The 13,933-nt window shown below is 42.5% G+C and overlaps 1 long non-coding RNA gene across 1 annotated transcript; it reads left to right on the forward strand.

The window, feature by feature from the left end:
• The first annotated feature begins 1,769 nt into the window (after positions 1 to 1,769).
• Positions 1,770 to 2,357, forward strand: LOC113046435 (uncharacterized). Its single transcript, XR_003276081.1, has 2 exons — positions 1,770 to 1,917; positions 2,132 to 2,357. It is a non-coding gene; the product is annotated as an uncharacterized LOC113046435 (long non-coding RNA).
• The last annotated feature ends 11,576 nt before the right edge of the window (positions 2,358 to 13,933 follow it).

Consider the following 13,933-nt stretch of genomic DNA (forward strand, 5'->3'; position numbering starts at 1 on the left):
TCAATGTGAGAGGTTCAATAGAACCCTTCATGACCTTCTGAAGTCTCTCCCACCCGAAAAGAAGCGCAAGTGGCCAGAACATTTATCAGAGCTGGTCTATGCATATAATGTGACGCCACACTCATCCACAGGGTACTCACCGTACTATCTGTTATTTGGGGTTCAGCCGCATCTGCCAGTTGATGCTCTGTTGGGCCAAGAGCCTATAACGGATGACAAACTTGATTGGTTAAAAGTACACCAGGAACGTCTCCGAGATGCCCATGTTCGAGCAAAGGAATATGCAGAAAGGAAGGCTGTGGAAAGAGCAATTCAGCATGAGGAGAAAGTATATTGCCCCACGGTAGAGATTGGACAACATGTGTACCTGCGACACCGACCACCAGGAAGAAACAAAATTCAGGATGCATGGTCTTCCACCGTTTACAGAGTGGTAGAGGTTCAGGGGACCACATACACTGTGGAGTCTGTCGAAGGAGATATGGTAAAAAGAGTGCACAGATCCAACCTCAGGCCCTGCAATAGTCCAGTCCCAGTGCCCATTCCAAGGCGTCGGAAGTCCCCTGTGCTGGAGGTACCTACCTCACCTGCAGAGTCAGAAATCCCCTCATTGGAGACAGAGTGCGTTCTGGTGGAGGAAGTTCTGTGTCCTGGGGAGAAACTGACGTTAGTCTCAACTTCGGAGTCTGCAAAACAGCCCGTTCCTCAGCTCGGAGACTATCTCAATGATCAGGAAGAGGAATCTGGTATGAGCGGTGACTGGTCAGGACCAGCGAGTCATGAGACACATGATGATAACCTGGAAGTGACGCCAGTATTTCGGGAGCCAGAAACCGAAAGTGTCCACTTACCTGCTGAGAATCCAGCGATGAGACCGGTGCCTACCCCTAGAAAGAAAAGAGAAGAGTGTGTTAAGCCAGAAGTGCCTTATCCTGCTGTACGTAAAACACCTAGAACAACTGCAGGAGTGCATAGTAACCCAAACCGATTACCCAAGTCTACATGTAATGCAGTGTCTTTTAGTCCTGATGTGCTCTCCCAGGTGCTAGCTGGCATGGTCCTCTATACCACAGGGAAGCTTCAAGGGAGACAAGATGATTAGGGTTGGTAGTCACCGGGGACGTCGACTATCAGCAGGGGAGAGTGTAACCAGGTCAAAAGTTACAAAAGTTATCACTGGACTGATTAGTAAAAGCTTGATGTTAAGGGACTCAGCATGTATCACACTGTAGCATGTTCCATCCAATACGCTAGCCCTTTAAGAAACGTGAATGTGTGACGTTCTGGAAGTGTCGCGAGATTCGCCGGTAAACAGCGCGTTTTCATAACGTGTTTTGAATGCTGCTCATGCGGTGGAGCGTCGAAGCCATAAAACTCCGTGTTATTATCAATATAATGAGAGAGATGCACATATAGTGACTGGAAAGCCTTCTTTAATATTTTGTTCATGCGGATGGCTGTGTATTGTGCTGAGTGACCGTGATTTCTGTCGAGACACGTACCCATGTGACGAAATCAGATCGACAATAGATCTCGAAGCGTAAGTGTTGAACTATCATCAATGCCAGTTTACTATTGAGATAATTTTGTTGTGCATGATGTGATTTGAACATTAAGTGATTAGTGGTCATCCTTGGTCGATTATAGAGGGGAGAAGAGAGCTCTGTAGGCCTTCTGTTTCCTCAGGCAGAGTGTGAAGCAACAGAATGAGTGTTATTAATTAATCCATTCTAAAAATTGTTTAATACTCATGCATATGTGTGGTTTTTTGTAACCAGTAGATTGTTACAGTTGTTCTGGTGTCGTGTTTTCCAAATGTTAAGAACCAGTGTTGTATTGTGTCTATTACTGTCCACAGAGGGGAAATTGAGTTCATCATTGGCTGTGAAAGCGTGTACAATGCTATGATGATGAACAGTAAGTTTGAATTATTTGACGTTTAAAGTGTACAAGTGTTAATTTACTGTGATTTGAGATTGAGTGAACATTAGCCAGTGTAATGTATTAATGTTCCTAGGAAATGTGGCTTCTAATTTCATTTTTATGCATGTTATGTTACATAAGCAGCCTTATTTGATCTTCTATGCATGCTGACAAATTTTGTAACACTCTGTGTATTTGTTTTTTTCAGTATAAGAGTCCACTATCGTTGTCTATGTTGGTTATATTCATGTAATTGACCTGTTAATGTGGTGACTGAGAACAAAGAGACAAGAGAGTTTGATGTAAAGAAAAAATAACATCTTTATTGATTTCAACCACTGTAACAAGCCTTACTATGTAACACCCTTAAGATTTGCATAATTAACGCTGCACTGTTAAGTGCAGTCTGGAATAAACGATCCCCTTAAAAAAAATTAATTCCTGTGTCCGGTGTAGTCACTAACACTCACACCGGGCCACATTAATAACTTACCCTCATGTTGTTTCAAACCCGTAAGACATCAGAGGGTCATTTAGAATTTTTTGAAGCATCGAAAATACATTTTGGTCCAAAAATAGCAAAAACTATGACTTTATTCAGCATTGTCTTCTCTTCCGTGTCTGTTGTAAGACAGTTAAAAACAAAGCAGTTAGTGATATCTGGTTCGCGAACGAATCATTCGATGTAACCGGATCTTTTTGAAACAGTCCACCAAATCGAACTGAATCGTTTTAAACAGTTCGCGTCTCCAATACGCATTAATCCACAGATGAATTAAGATGTTAACTTGTTTAATGTGTCTGACACTCCCTCGGAGTTAAAACAAACCAATATCCCGGAGTAATTCAATGACTCAAACAGTACACTGACTGAACTGATGTGAAGAGAGAACTGAAGATGAACACCGAGCCGAGCCAGATAATGACTCGTTCACGAGTCAAGAACCGTTTGTGTCAGACGCGTCCGATTCGTGAACCGAGGAGCTGATGATACTGCGCATGTGTGATTTAGCGTGAAGCAAACCGACACACAGAGCGTCTGGAACCGAACTGTTTTCTTTTGGTGATTGATTCTGAACTGATTCTGTGTTAATGTTATGAGCCCATGTGCAGTCAACGCCAATGACGCCATTGCATCGAGCGCAAAAGAATCGGTGAACTGTTTTCTTCGACTGGTTTATTGAATCGAACTGTCAGAAAGAACTAACGTTACTGGTCATCCGAAAACCGATGCAACCGGTTCTTGACTCGTGAACGAGTCATTATCTCGCTCGGCTCGGTGTTCATTTCTCTCTTCACAGCAGTTCAGTCAGCACGCGCAGTCTCGCTTGATTCGCTTAATGATGTGCCAGCTTCATCAAACCTGCCATCTACAGTTCTGGCAGTGGTTTGTAATGGAATGATTCGTAACATTATTATAATTGTAACGAGTAACGATGCAGCACATAAAAAAAATATCGGAGTAAAAGTATTAAACTCAGTGAAAATATGTACCGAAGTAAAAGTGGAAGTAGGAGAAAAAAATAATACTCTAGAAAAGTACAGATACCGCCTTTTAGTACTTAAGTACAGTAGTGAAGTAGTTCTACTTCGTTACTATACATCTCTGCCAGTTTGCATGTACATTCATCTTCTTCGACCCGTTTTCTTTCTAAGTCTGAAACTAAAAAGAAGTTCAGTGTCTCCCAGTATCTTAAATCACAATCCTTTTCAGTCAGTGGTTTAACAAGGAACTTCATTTAGACCTTGACAGAATAAATTTAATAAAAACTTGGCAACAAGTGATGAAACACACCAGTATGATAAATTACACACAGTATTTTGCCTTTCAGTTAAACTGAGCTATCTTGGAAATCTTGGAGATATGGTATAGATATAAATCCATGAGATAATTGTGTTCGACAAATAGTGTATTTTTTCTCAGAGATGAAATCCATGCTCCAGACATCCTCTTGAAAGAGTTATTGGGTCTTCGGTTCGGCCAACTTCTCCTGCTCCACATCCAAGTCAGTTAAGCAGCAGAAGCACATGATCTGAGTATATTTGGTGACAGAATCTGGCATGGAGGACAGAGAGAGAAAACGAGCAAAGGGTCTACACTGAGCGGGGAAAATGATTATACATTCACCTATCATTTACCCTGCACAATCCCACTGGAAAATGTTTTCTGATTTGATTTTAAGTTTTGAGATTTCTTAAATTTGAGTAGATATTAATACACTGATTGAGTTTACAGTTGGAGGATGAAGTAAGTATTTAAGAGACTAGAGCTGCTGTAAACATGATATGTCTGACACATTGACTTCCTTCTTTCTAGACTATTGTTGTGGAGTAAAGGTGTTGCACAATGTATTTTTTATATATATGCATGATCACGTTTAATTGCTGTGTTTTTCTTTGGAGTGAATTGTTTTTCTTTCGTGTGGATTTGCTGTGTTTGTATTTGGAAAACAGTTCCCTATAGCCACACCTCTATTCCTGATAGATTAATGAACTAATAAGTGATGGATACTGGGCGGAGCGGGTAATTTGTTCCCTTATAAAAAGACGTAACAGTGACTGACGGATGTGGCAGCATTGTGTATTCGTAACTGGAGTTAACACAGTGTGCGAGAACTCCTGTTGTGCCTGCATCAGAGCGTGAGTGTTGGTGTTCCACTCATGTTGAGACGGCCTATGGCTATGAGAGACTGCAGTGCACGGGTAGACGAGTGACCACAACGTTGACAATTCGCGGAACACTGTTGGATTGGCAGCGTGTGAGACGGGCTGAGGGCCGGCTGCGAAGGATTACCGGGAGTGTTGGGAGACGATAAGAAAACGACGTGGTTCTTCTGCCGTGAATACATTGGACTGGATAGCAAGGTTGCTGTCCAGTCATGCAGTGAGTACGCTCTGACTTCTACCTTGCGGTGCGCCCATCCAATTTAGTTTTACTGCCTCATAACAGACGAAAACCATCCGTTGTGTATAGTTGTACCTGAGTGACATCTGAATCGGCCGATATTGTCAAGGACATTTTAGTTGTATTTTAATAAGTTTTTAAACTGTTGATGTGAATTGGACCTCGTATGCTGGCAGCTTTTTTTCTTTTTTGTCTTTCAGCATCGGGCTAATACTGATCTCTATGTGTGACTGTGTGTTAACGGACAGCCGCTGTAATACCGGGGTCTAGTAAAGACGGAGTTAAAACCCTGCCCTTGAGCTGAAGATTTGGACTTGTTTGTTGTTTGATAAATTTGATGTTTTCCTTGCAACTAATTTTATTGTAATAAATTGTTCTTCTACTGTGCATTTCTGGGTGTTGGTTTCCACTGTTCCCTCCTCCGATAATGAACCGTGTGTTAATATTGGGTTCCTGGGGTCTTAGTTCTACTCTAGGTGGCGTAGTCGGCTACAAAAGTTAAATGTTATAGACACATTCGGCCACTGACATAATTTGGCGTAGTCGGCAGGGTTCGGATACGGGAACGGTGGAACAGCACTTGATAGAATATCTAAACAAAAAATAATAATGATGATGCCAGTGTTTCCTGGTGCCCCTTGGGTGCCCAAGTTTATGGGTGCTGATTGTGATTTGAAGTATGGAGATTGGAAAGAACAAATGCAAGGGTTCTTAGAAGCACAAGAAGTACCTGAAGCAAAGAAAGTTAAAATTGTAATGGGTGCCCTGGGTGGTGATGCAAAGCGGGAAATAAGCGTTTTGGCTGATGGAGATAGGGATAAGGCCAGTAAGATTTTTGAGCATTTAGACATTTTGTATGCTGGAGAAATACCTCTTCCTGTCCTTAGGTCACATTTTTTTAGTTGCAGACAGAGACAAGATGAATCTTTTAAGATGTTCGTGTTGCGATTACGAGAACTCTATTGTAGGTTGCGGCGACGTAGTCCAGAAGGGGCCCTTGTTGAAGATCAACTGAAGGAGCAGTTGTTGTTGGGGTTGGAGGATGGACCTTTTCTGAGAGCTTTGAGAACATATGCACGCCGAAACCCAGAAGGAACCTTCACAGATTTGCATCAAGAGGCTTTACTGTTGGAAGCAGAATACCGTCAACCAAGGTATGAACTGGCTTGTGCTGCTATTAGTGGGCCTGGTAGGGTTGATTCTCGCTTACAGGAGACTGACTGGAAAGCTCAATTAAAGCGAGAAATTCTGGAGGAGGTTAAGGGACAGATGCGAGAACTGACACAGGAAATGATGAAGGAGTTGAAGTCATCTAGTCCAGTGGCACAACTAAATCATGCACAACCTAATTATGTACCTTTCCGGCCACAAACTGTTTCTTCTAGGCGACAAAGGGGGCAGTCTTCTTTGAATATGTGGGATGCAGAGGGGAGGCCGATCTGTCGGCACTGTCAACAGTCAGGACATATAGCAAGGTATTGTAAGGAAAGTGTGCTGCCTAATGGAAATTTAAACTAATTTGCCCTGCTGCAGAGGTCCAGGCGGTGGGGCCAGTAAGAGTATCAGAAAATTCAAGGACCATTTCTTCTTTCATTGGTGGTTGTCCGATGGTGAGTGTTACGATTCAGAACATTAAGTGTACAGGACTGTTGGACACCGGCTCTCAAGTTACGCTGATGCAACAGAGTATGTTTGAGGAGAAGTTCCCTCAGTATAAGTTGGGCCAAGCCCCTGTTTTGATTTTACGAGCTGCAAACGGCTTAGAAATCCCCTATATTGGATATGCTTCGTTTGATTTTAATGTTGCTGGAGTCCAAGTTTTAGAGCGGGGTGTTGTCATTGTAAAAGATGAATTTTCTACAAACCCTTTAATAATTGGTATGAACGTAATTTCACAATGTTGGAGTGCTCTCTTCCAGAATGAGGGGCATTCTTCATCTTTGTTCCAAAGTACCAGAGAACGACAAGCATGGCAGCAGGTCATGGCAGTTTGTCAGCGTGTTGCAGCATGCACTCACGAAGATGGGTTACTGGGCAATGTGTGGTTGGCTAACAGACGAGGTGTACGTGTTCCACCAAGGAGTGAAGTTGTGGTTTGGGGACGTGCTCGAATGGGTCTGCGACAGCGTGATTACTGTGGACTTATGGAGCCTGTGTCTGAACAACCTGTGGCTGCTGCACGAACGATTGCCGTGGTAAGGGGTGGTAGAATCCCTGTGAGACTCTGTAATATACATCCATACAGTGTTTTTGTAGGAAAATATCAGAAGCTTGGACGGCTATATGAAATCAATAGCTCTGATATTCATGGCTGCAAGGATCTTGGATTAACTTTGAATACTGAAGGCGTTGTGGAGGTGAGGCTTACTGAAGCTAGCCTCCCCGTAGAAGATGCAGTTTCCCCTGATATAGGTCAATTTTCTCAAAGATCTGATTTGACCACACGGCAGTGCCAAGACCTCGATGCACTTTTGAGAAAATGGTCTAAAGTTTTCTCTGAGAGTGAGGAGGATGTGGGGTACACAGAAGTGGTACAGCATAGGATCCACACTGGAAATGTGCCTCCCATTCGGGAGAGGTTTCGACCATTGCCTCCTATGATGTATCAGGAAATGAAAGCCTTGTTGGCTGACATGTTAAATAAGGGAGTCATCTCTGAGAGTGCTAGTCCATGGGCAGCCCCAGTGGTGATGGTGAAGAAAAAGGATGGGAGTTGGAGATTCTGTGTGGACTATAGGAAATTGAACGCCGTTACCCACAAAGATGCGTTTCCTCTTCCCAGAATTGAGGAGACTCTGACCACTTTGAAGGAGGCTGAGTGGTTCAGTACTCTGGACCTAGCAAGTGGGTATTGGCAGGTGGGTGTAGACCCAGAAGATCGTCCTAAGACTGCCTTCGCCACCCCTTTGGGGCTATACGAATTTCGGCGTATGCCTTTTGGTCTGTGTAATGGACCTGCTACATTTCAGCGGTTAATGCAACGTTGCCTAAGTGGCTATTTAATAGATTTTTCTCTGGTGTACTTGGATGACATTATTGTGTACTCCTCTGACTTTTCTACTCATCTTAGCCATCTTGAACAGATATTCCAGCGGCTGTCTCATTATGGGTTAAAATTAAGATCTGACAAGTGCCAGCTCTTCCAACAGCAGGTGAAGTTCCTCGGCCATGTGGTGGACAAGGCTGGCGTACATCCTGACCCTGGAAAGACAGCAGCAGTCCAAGGTTGGCCTACCCCTACCACAGTTCGGGAGGTAAGGGCCTTCTTGGGCCTTGCAGGTTACTACAGGCGTTTCATTGCTAATTTTTCCAAAATCGCTCAACCTCTAAATGCTCTCTTGGTTGGCATTCCTGTAGATAAAAAGTCTGGTACACGTCAGATTGAGTGGACCACTACATGTCAGTCTGCATTTGAGACCTTGAAGTCTTGTTTGACAAAAGCCCCTGTATTAGCCTATGCGGACTTTGCCTTACCGTTTGTTGTGTACACCGATGCCAGCCACCAAGGCTTAGGTGCTGTTCTGTCACAAGTGCAGGATGGAAGGGAGCATGTGATTGCTTATGCTAGCCGAAGCCTTCACCCTGCAGAGAGAAATGATTCAAATTATAGTTCCTTTAAACTAGAGTTACTAGCATTGAAGTGGGCTGTAACAGAAAAATTTAAGGACTACTTGACTGGATCAAAGTTTACAGTAGTTACAGATAACAACCCTGTGGCCCACTTACAAACAGCTAAGCTCGGGGCCGTGGAACAGCGCTGGGTGGCCCAACTAGCCAGTTATGATTTTGTAGTGAAATATCGGGCGGGGCGGGAAAATGACAATGCAGACAGTTTGTCCCGATTACCTGTGTCCATAACAGAGCAGAATCAGCTTGCAGAGGTCCAACAGATTGATGCCAATGGAGGTGCTGTCACTCTTGGTATTTTGGGGATCGATGAGTGGCGAGAGGCACAACAAGGGGATGATGAACTCCAGGTGGTTATGCGGCATGTAAGGTCTGCCAGTGTACCAACCACCCTTGAGAGAAGAGCACTACCTCTGAGGGTACAACAGTTGCTTCGCCACGTAGCACGACTTGTAATCCATGATGGAGTGTTGTACAAAAAGATGATTGATCCAAATACCCAGGAGTGTCGATTGCAGATTGTTTGTCCAGCTGTCCAGCAAGAGGAGGTGTGGAGGCGATATCATGAAGCATTGGCCCATGCAGGTGTTGGACGTACGCTGACCAGAGTGCGGCTCCACTTTTACTGGCCTAAGATGGAGGAGATGATGCGAGGGTTCCATTCTGGGTGCGTCGCCTGTAGCCTGCAGAAGGGTAGGGACAGTCATAAAGCACCCCTTAATCCCATCACAGTGTCTTGTCCATTAGAAGTGGTGGCTTTAGACTTTTTGTCCTTAGGACGACCTACTGATAGCTACCAAAACATATTAGTTATGGTAGATATGTTTACACGCTACGCATGGGCAATTCCAACAAAAGATCAGACTGCCCAAACCACTGTGAGGGCCCTTTGGACTCATGTGGTGCAGACCTTTGGCTGCCCTTTGCGTTTTCATTCAGATAGAGGACCAAATTTTGAGTCTGAGTTGGTTCAGGAGTTTTGCCTGTTATATGGAACCGTGAAGAGTCGAACTACTTCATATCACCCTGCAGGAAATGGTAGGGTAGAACGTGTTAACCAGACATTGTTAAATATGCTCCGTACATTGGGACAAGAGAAACAGGATAGGTGGCCTGATTTCCTCCCTGAGCTGATGCAAGCCTACAACAACACTATTCATAGTGCCACAGGGTTTGCTCCAGCATATCTGATGTTTGGGCGTACAGTGAGGATCCCGGTGGATTTGGGGTTGGGTGTAGTGTTTGATCAGCAGAAGTGGGATCATGGAGGGTGGGTCCAGGACCATTATAAAAAGTTAAAGTGGGCTTACGCCGTAGCTAAGAACAACATGGATCAGGCTGCTGAGAAAATGAAACAGACTTATGATCATGGGGCTAAGGATGTACCTTTGTTAGATGGTCAGCGAGTCTGGGTTAGGGACCGAAATAGGCAAGGTCGGGGAAAGTTGTGTGGTTGGTGGAGTCCAGTGCCCCATATTGTAATAGGAACATTGGGAGAGACTGGGTTGGTGTATCGGGTAAGACCTGAACAGGGAGGGAAGGAAAAGGTTCTACACCGTAATGCACTTAAATTGTGTGTTGCCTCTGAAGGGGAAGTTCTAGCAGCCCCTAGTACCGTGAATACCACGCCTATAGTCATGGCTCAAGACCCTGTACCATATAGTGTTTGGGTTGCTTCAGAACCTGTAAATCTGGGGAATGAGACGGTTAGACGATCTATACGTACAAATTCCGGACAGCGACCTATGAGATATAGAGAGTGATTTGAATAACTTTTGGGCAGGGACTGCTTTTATTTTACTGTGGGGGGGTGTTGTGGAGTAAAGGTGTTGCACAATGTATTTTTTATATATATGCATGATCACGTTTAATTGCTGTGTTTTTCTTTGGAGTGAATTGATTTTCTTTCGTGTGGATTTGCTGTGTTTGTATTTGGAAAACAGTTCCCTATAGCCACACCTCTATTCCTGATAGATTAATGAACTAATAAGTGATGGATACTGGGCGGAGCGGGTAATTTGTTCCCTTATAAAAAGACGTAACAGTGACTGACGGATGTGGCAGCATTGTGTATTCGTAACTGGAGTTAACACAGTGAGCGAGAACTCCTGTTGTGCCTGCATCAGAGCGTGAGTGTTGGTGTTCCACTCATGTTGAGACGGCCTATGGCTATGAGAGACTGCAGTGCACGGGTAGACGAGTGACCACAACGTTGACAATTCGCGGAACACTGTTGGAGTGGCAGCGTGTGAGACGGGCTGAGGGCCGGCTGCGAAGGATTACCGGGAGTGTTGGGAGACGATAAGAAAACGACGTGGTTCTTCTGCCGTGAATACATTGGACTGGATAGCAAGGTTGCTGTCCAGTCATGCAGTGAGTACGCTCTGACTTCTACCTTGCGGTGCGCCCATCCAATTTAGTTTTACTGCCTCATAACAGACGAAAACCATCCGTTGTGTATAGTTGTACCTGAGTGACATCTGAATCGGCCGATATTGTCAAGGACATTTTAGTTGTATTTTAATACGTTTTTAAACTGTTGATGTGAATTGGACCTCGTATGCTGGCAGCTTTTTTTCTTTTTTGTCTTTCAGCATCGGGCTAATACTGACCTCTATGTGTGACTGTGTGTTAACGGACAGCCGCTGTAATACCGGGGTCTAGTAAAGACGGAGTTAAAACCCTGCCCTTGAGCTGAAGATTTGGACTTGTTTGTTGTTTGATAAATTTGATGTTTTCCTTGCAACTAATTTTATTGTAATAAATTGTTCTTCTACTGTGCATTTCTGGGTGTTGGTTTCCACTGTTCCCTCCTCCGATAAAGAACCGTGTGTTAATATTGGGTTCCTGGGGTCTTAGTTCTACTCTAGGTGGCGTAGTCGGCTACAAAAGTTAAATGTTATAGACACATTCGGCCACTGACACTATTACTTCTGGATGTGTTCATAACAATCAAAACAATCTCATAAAACAGACCACTCCTTTGTTTACATTTAATTACTAGAGTCACACAGAATAAATTAAGCAGAACTGTAAACTTGCATGAACAGTAGTCACATGTTTGATGTGGTGAAGCAGCGGCTGCTATGGTTATAATGCTTTCACCGCATGACTATATGAACAAAAAGGAAAACAGTTAATTGCTGACAGAGCGGACATGTTTCCTTTCACTGCTTCTTCATATTCCATTTGAAACCAAAATAATAAATAAATAAAAATCTGTAATGTCATGTATTTTTTGTAGAATTTTTTTCATGACCATGTTACTCTCTCTGACCCACAGAATTACAAATCAAGAAATCACTGCTTCTTTATATTCCACATTTAAATAACAATAATAATAATAATAAAAAATAAAAAATTTAAGACACTTCCTCCTCAAACTTAGTGTGAGTTAAATGCATTTATTGTCTGACATCAGGAATTTGGTGATCCGTTCATATCAATAAATGTAAAATACGATTATCCTCACCATTCAGTTTACCAAACCATTTTGGTTGTTTCTCTTTGGGCAGGTATACACATAGATAATAAACCAGCACTCCAGATGCGCGATTCCTATGAGAGAGTTAATGGTGTCGCTGTAAAGAGGAACGATGATGAGGAACACACTGCACAGGGAGTAGATGAAGGGAAAGAGCAATGTGAGCTCATGGAGAAAAAGACTGAAAACTGCAGAATCTACAAACTCACAGAATAACACATACTTTTAATAATCAGATGTGAATGCTGGACCACTGCATGGATCCGGTTACCTTGACCGGCCTGTGTCTGTCAGGCACTGAAGCTGAAGTAGTTAATAAGTTGGAACACATCCTCCACACACAGGAAGATCAGACCCATCACGCCCTGCAAACACCCACAAATCCAGTTTTGCAAAATTGGCACCAGTAAGCAAAAACAATGGCTTTAGGCTATGCGACATCCACACCACTAGGTGTCAGCATAAATGTCAAAACAGTCACATTTACCATTGCTTTGTGAAAGTTTGTGGATGAAATCCAGTCATTCCAATAGTAATCTGCTCTCTCTGGAGTTTCTCACATATAATTTGCCCAGGTTCATGTTGGCTGAACAACATAAACCTGCTTTCTTTGCAAAATTATGCTGACATTTCACTATGTGACTACATATCAAATCAGAGTCAGTTGCCATATTGGTTGGTGCAACATGAACAAAAATTACTGAGTGCACCTTTAAATATACAGCAGTAGAAATATGGTTTCACTTTATTTTGATTGTACCTTTGCACCTATGTCTACTAATAAAGCAATAAACCCCAAAAAGCCGTGGTTTTCAGTGAATTTATTTACTTAAATTGTGTTCCAAAGGCGAACAAAGCTTTTATGGGTTTGGAACAACGTGGGGGTAAAGTGATTAATGGCAATTTTCATTTTGGGGTGGAGTGCCCCATTAAAGTCAGTAGAATATCTGTTTGGAAAGTTAGCAGACATGTAGATGCAAGATTACTTACTGTAAGCAGAATGTTCAGGGACCATCAAAATAAAGTGTTACCAGAAATCTAGATTAATTTTCAAGGCAACAAAAAGGCTTGAAAGCAACGTGTGAAACTAAATTGTGACTATTTTTGTTATCTAAGTGAATTTTAGTATTTAAAAACAAAACGATAATATGACATCACCAGTAGTGAAGGAGCTTTTCAAAAGTCTTAATCAATTGCTTTTCAAAATAATTCTGCTGCTGTAAATGCAGTCCAAGAACATACATAAAATATATTTTACAAAGCAGTTTGTAGGGCCTATTCTGTGTGTTTTAGAGGCCATTAAATACTACTCTTCCCTTTTTAATACACATATATTTATTTTAAAATGTCTACAATTTGTAAAACATCATTGAGATCAGGTTAAAAAAAACATACAGACTCAAAGACTCAAAACCTACTTCCTAGTTCTTGTCAATTTCTCTTATTTACTCTAATAAATCCACCCCATCAGTATCCTAGAGAAACTACTTTTCCCGTTAATTATCTTCATGATGCCCACTGTGATGACGAGGAGCAGAGACATGAAAATATCTTGAACCAAAGTGTCCCACTTCACATAAGCACTGTTAATGACGATCAGAATACCTGAGGGAAGAGAAATAAGGTGGAACACATGAAATGCATTATGAAATCAGCTGCGCGCGAATCAGAACATTTAACATTAACACTTAAGTCCAAAGATGACTCACGAAATATTACATAAGAGGTTGTTTTTTTTGTTTTGCTTTTATTTTCTCAGAAAACAGAGCAGGTACTGTCCATGATTACAGGACCACAAAACCAGTCATAAGTGTCAATTTCTCGAAATTGAGATTTAAACATAATCCGAAACTTAATAAATAAGCTTACCTTTGATGTTGGTTTGTTAGGACAATATTTTGCCGAGATAAAACTATTTGAAAATCTGGAATCTGAGGGTCCCCAAATTTCAATGGAACATCATCTTTACTTAATATCCTAATGATATTTTGCAA

Source organism: Carassius auratus, chromosome 27 (assembly GCF_003368295.1).
Source record: "Carassius auratus strain Wakin chromosome 27, ASM336829v1, whole genome shotgun sequence".
NCBI classification, from domain to species: Eukaryota; Metazoa; Chordata; class Actinopteri; order Cypriniformes; family Cyprinidae; genus Carassius; species Carassius auratus.